Here is a 6,000-nt window from a genome sequence, read left to right as displayed (position 1 = left end):
CATTTATGTTTATTTTTGAATATTTGCTGCTCAGTTCTCTTAACTGTACATACTGTATATGTGTGCCTCATTACTGTATACTGTGTCTCCACTGCACATCCTTTGAATCGCAGTTTCTTTGTGTAATGTTTCTATGTTATATTTATGTTTAGTATGTCTTTTTCTATATTTATTTTAGTGGCTTTCATGTTGATGTTGACACCTGCCCCAAGAAAAAATCCTTGTACACCTTGTATTGGCGAGTAAATATTGTTTTCACTGCACTGCCTCTTGCATGGTATTCAGGCAATTACTCTTGTAGCTTATCTAGCTTATCATCATCATCATCATCATCATCCTCACGGATTTTAGATTGGCTTTGTGCTCACTGAACTTCACCTTTAAAGCCTAAAAATGATAAAAATGAAAGAAAAAAATCATGCGTTGATAACTCTCGCCACAAGGTGGCGCCAAACACTTGAGCTGTGCATGTTAGATGCATATTTCAACATCGACGCCCAGTCCAATGGTGTGGCTATACCTGCTGTAAGCCTGTAAGACTGGACGATCTTTACCACCTAAAGCTGTGAATTTTACACAGAAAAAAAACATACAGAAAAATATTCAGATTCAGATTCAGATTCCTTTATTGATCCCAGGGGGAAATTGCAGTTGTTACAGTTGCAGCCATTTATGTAAAAATAAACACTTTACTAATAATTTATGAGAATAATAGAGACATTTACAGTATGTACACCAGATTTAAGTACTTATGATATATAGTAAGGTGGCGGTGATTGTGATAGTAATATGAAACATCAGGTATAAAGCAGTTACCATTATTTAAATTATTTAAATTAAGTTAAGGAAAGAATGACCTCCTGTGGCGCTCTGTGGTGCATTTTGGGAGAGTGAGTCTTGAGCTGAATGAGCTCTCGTGTCTCGTCAATATATTTAGCCATTTAGTAAATCATAATGAAGGCAAAATTCTCAATGATAAGAAAGTAAATCAGAATTATTAGGCACCAAATCATACATATGACATAGTATGTCACCATCATAAGACACAAAGCCACAGTTGTGAGCAGGTTAGTCATTAATATGAGATAGTAAGTTATAATTATGAGATAATAAATCAGAAATATGAGGTACCAAATCATAATTATGACACACTAAGCCATTCTTACGAGACACTACGTCGTAATTATGAGTACGTAATTCATAGTTATAAGATGCAGACGCTAAATCGTAATTATGAGCTATTAAGTCTTAATTATGTGAAACATTCTCATTGTTATGATTTACTGGATGTCCATATTTTTCTCCGGCGGCGGAAATGGGCGTGTTATTATGCCATTATTATGCGTGTGAATATAAATCAAAGCATTAGTATTTGAGTATCCATGTTAAACAGGTGCGCACTAGAAACAGGAGAGAAAAACGAAAAACGGCACAAACGTAAACAATCCCGGCCTCCCGGGAATCTCGCTAGACCGAGAGGAGCCCGCCGGCGCTCACGCCAGGCCTCGTCCACTCACATCAACGGTTATAGAGGTGTGCCGGAGAGCTTCGTCCAATAACGAGGCGCGTTACTGGAGCGGCCGCGCCCGCAGAGTGGGCGGAGCTAGGCTGAGCAGTCCGGACAGAGAGCAGCGCAGAGAGAAGCCGAAGAGTTTCAGCAGAAAAACAGCAGAAAAACACGGCGAGCCCTGCGAGCACGTCCCCGCCTCCGAGTCGCTGTCCCTCCACGCCGCCTCGCAGCTGAGCTAAAGTAAGTCCGGTGACATTTGCAGCCCGTGTTTTGCATGTTTTTGGTGTTGAACTGTCCCTCTCGCCGCGGAATGGAAAACTGGCGCTAGCTTGTTGTTCGAATTTTCCGTTCCACCTTAAATGGTGCGGCACTTACCTGTAACCTGCTGCGGGCGGGTTGCAATGGTTACGTGTAACTGCTGCCCCATTTAAGGTGGAACGGAAAATTCGAACGAGAAGCTGGCGAATCTGAAGTCAGCAGCGCTGCGTCTCTCGGTCGGTCAGTGGGTGTGTTAGGACGGTTAGGACGGGACAGTTTAGGGGGATTTAGGCCGCTCCGTTTAAACGTTTGAGTGCATAAGTGTGATTTATGGCTGCAGAGGGGTTGTAGCTAATGGTTCCGCGGCCCAACGTGGGAGGGAGGCAGAAAATCCCACACAATCCCCGCGGACGAGAGGCTTTGTGGGCTCAGGTTGTGTCCCAGTGGATAGGAGGCTGCTTTTTCGGCTTTGTCACTGTAGATAGCACCTCCAGTAACCTGCTGCAACACACCTGAACAGGCAGCTCTGAGTAAAGACAGTGGTTCTGCGAACACTCAGAAATTCGTTTGAATGCTGAAATGGTTCTTTGCATGGTGAAATGGTTCTTCAGATTGATGGAGAATGTGTTGTAGCTTATGTGGTTCTAATATAGCACCAAAAAGAGTTCTGCTGTTGATGTCAAGCTTGTAAACAATCGAAGGAGCCTTTTTTGGTGCTATTTAGAACGCAGTCTCTGTCAATCTGAAGAACCATTTAACTGTGCAAAAACATTTAAGCATGCAAATGGTTCTTTCAGTGTTTGTGGTTCTGTACGGAACCATTGGTTCTACTAAAGAATCCTGCAAGAACCGTGTTTTCTAAGAGTATAGATACCAAATACACATTCCCTGTTAATCTGAAGGACCATCTCACTATGCAAAGATCCACTTAAGCATAAGGATATATAGATATATATATATAGATATATATATATATATTTTTATATATAATGTGTGTGTGTGTATATGTCTGTGTATGTATGTATGTATGTGTGTGTGTATATATATATATATATATATATATATATATATATATATATATATATATATATATATATATATATATATGTATGTGTGTGTGTGTATATATGTGTGTGTGTGTGTGTGTGTGTGTGTGTATATACATATGTCTATATATATCTATATGTGTGTGTGTGTGTGTGTGTATATATATATATATATATATATATATATATATATATATATATATATATATATATATATATAAAATATCCATAACCATCTTTCTGAAGCGTGTAGGTTGATGTTTAGTCCCATTGATGTGAGGCTTTGCCGCAGTAGAGCTGGCCATTATGACGATATTTATCATTATCGTGATAAATTACGTTACAATATGTCAAAATATGCTTTTCTGAGCATATAGTGGATATTGGTAGTGCTTAAGTCACCTCCCAGCTGCATGTTTGATTTAAAAAGAGAGCATAATAATGTTTAATTGGATTTAGTGCAGCTCAGTCTGTTAAATGTTCAATCTCTGTAATTGGATTATTACTTTTAGATAGTATTTTTAATATGTGGTGCTACTTTGTCTGTTCTAACCTATCAGATATTAGAAAAAATAAGTATTGTGACTCATTGTGTGTCGTAAAAAACTTTCCTAAAGTATTGAGAAGTTTTGCCGTATTGTGCCGCGACTACAGTGTAGTAACCTGGATTTCCCTGTGATGCCTCCAGGCTGATCTGTAGTCACATGGTTATCTCTCTGCTTGCTGTGTTTGGCCTCCTTGGGTTGCGTCACGGTCGATTCATTTTACTATGGGGCTGTTTTTGGCGTTTTACCTCAGTGGACAGTACTGTAGGAACCTGGATTGCCCTGTTTTAAGGCTAGGTTGATGTTTAATCCCATGGATATCTCTCTGTTTGCTGGGCTTGGACTCCTTGGTTTGCACTGTGGTCCATTCCTTTGGTTATGAAGCTGATCTTTGGGTTTTGTCAGCTAAGCTACTCTTCAGTCCAGAGGCATCGTTCTGTCTGCTGGCTTTCATCACTGAGGGTTGCACTGGACTGCTGCACTGGTGTTTAGTCCACTGCAACATTTACATTGTAAAGTAAGCTTTGTTGAAAATTGCAAGTAAACATATCAGATCCCACTCTAAGCTAAATCTGAATGCCGCTGTGAATGACCAAAAAAACACAAACAAATAGGCCAAGATCTCATCTACAGAGTGAGATTGCATGTATTTACTTGCATTGTTGGGGGCAGTCGTGGGCTGGAGGTTAGGGAACTGGCCCTGTGACCGGAAGGTTGCCGGTTCAATCCCCAGGGCCGACAGTCCATGACTGAGGTGTCCTTGAGCAAGACACCTAACCCCCAACTGCTCCCCGGGCGCCGTGGGTAGGGCTGCCCACCACTCCGGGCAAGTGTGCTCACTGCCCCCTAGTGTGAGTGTATTCACTAGTGTGTATGTGGTGTTCCACCTCATGGATGGGTTAAATGTGGAGGTGTAATTTCCCCGTTTGTGGGATTAAAAAAGTATCACTTGCTTATGATTTTCAGTTTATCGCTGTTGTTGGAAGAAACCCTCGTATCTCAATTTTTGTTTTTTAGTTTTTGACAGAATTTGAAAACTCTGGTTCTGTTGACTTGCATTAAAAGTAAAGTAGGTTTTTTTTTTCCTTCTCCCGTAAAATTACCATTTTGGAGAGATGACGTTTTGTCCAGACAGCGGCAATATGTGCCGTACAAATTAGTTTCCACGACATCAGATTTTCTATATGCTAATAAGAGTGCCTGTGAGTCAGTTTAACATGCAGTGTTTAATTCTTAAAGTACCAAATAGTTTGGTGAAAATACAGTTTAGAAGATTTTTCTTGATTCTGCTGCACTTCAATCTGCCAAGATGCGTTTTGGCGTCCAAATTTTTCTACTTTGGTGTAGAACTGGAGCTGCTATTCTAGCATTCCTACCATACTGGAAGACTGGAAGTCCGTAATCCCCCAAACCATTTCTGAAAATACATTCCAAAATATTCGTATGTTGGCTGATTGCAGCGGAAAATCATGATATCATGTAAATTTCCTTCAAAAATAACATGCATCTTGGCTGGAATGTGCTTTACATTATGTGATGCTTATCTAAGCTTTTAAAACGTTCTGTAATACTTGCTCACAAAAGGGAGATTTCTTTAAGAACTGCTCGCTGAAAAGTGCTTTAGGGCTTTGTTCTTAAGGGCTCTTTCTCTATTGAGATGATCATAAAGGCGTTACATTTCTAGGTACGTTTTCATTCAAACTTCCAAACATTAATTGTTTGTGCATTTCTTTTTTTCTGCTTAGTGTTTACAGTCTATTAAAATATCAGATACAGGACACATTTCTGTCATTACAGAAGGCAAATGTTGCTCCTGTGGCCCTCATTCAATACACGCCCATTTTAACCCCGTGGTGGGCCCGAGAAGAAGCTGATGAGTTGAGTCAGCTGTTTCAAGAAAACACCAAACTGTGCAGATCAAGGACAGTCCAGGTCAGAATGGCCCGGAGCTCCTCAGGAATGTCTAAGGGAATCAGTTTTTGATGGTATTTTTCTGGAAGCTGTCACGCAACTGCATGCGTTCCCACATAATATTCAACCTAGTAAGTCTAGTTATGAAAGACAGTTGACAGTTTCTGAACTTTTTAACGTCACCCTGGCTGCATCTCAGCTTTCTGTGTACAGCTACTAAAGTGGTAGTTTGATTAGGCCGGTCACAATTATTACATAAATCTGATTAGTTATTTGACCTGGTCATGACTATTATCCTCGGTTGAAGGATTTCGCTGTAATGTGTCTATAAGAGTTGCTAAAAGCTTCATAAAAACATATGAACTATAGAACCATTATTCCTGGAACTATTCCCAGAAATATATGTACTAAGTATTCCATATTCCATTTTAGATCCGTTACACGGTGCTTTTATTTATGCTACTCCACCCAAAAATAAGCAAAACCAAACACAGCTAGTGCAGAGGCGTCTCATATGCTGCAATAATACAGCGTTTAAATATGTCATTTTAGGAAAATAATCGCACGATATAATCGCATCATTCTGTTTCTTATAAAAATACAAAGGCGTTTGTTTATTTCACATTTTATTGTTTATAGTGCTTATAATTTAAACACTATAAGGTTTGGTCAGTAGGAGGAGCAGCACATGCACTGTAGACCTCAGACTCCACCCACTAGCAAAGCCATT

The 6,000-nt window shown here is 39.9% G+C and overlaps 1 protein-coding gene across 13 annotated transcripts in view; it reads left to right on the top strand.

Annotated features, from left to right (window-relative positions):
- The first annotated feature begins 1,598 nt into the window (after positions 1–1,598).
- The window catches only part of add1 (adducin 1 (alpha)), a 74,929-nt gene continuing 70,527 nt past the window's right edge, over positions 1,599–6,000 (top strand). For all 13 annotated transcript variants that reach the window (XM_037546213.1, XM_037546211.1, XM_037546212.1 and 10 more), the window contains exon 1: positions 1,599–1,750. The gene's annotated coding sequence lies outside the window, so the exon portion shown is untranslated. The remainder of the gene's footprint in view (positions 1,751–6,000) is intronic.

Source organism: Pygocentrus nattereri, chromosome 16 (genome assembly GCF_015220715.1).
Source record: "Pygocentrus nattereri isolate fPygNat1 chromosome 16, fPygNat1.pri, whole genome shotgun sequence".
Lineage (NCBI taxonomy): Eukaryota > Metazoa > Chordata > Actinopteri > Characiformes > Serrasalmidae > Pygocentrus > Pygocentrus nattereri.
Note: the sequence above shows the minus strand (reverse complement) of the source record. Positions and strands in the feature narration are given on the sequence as shown.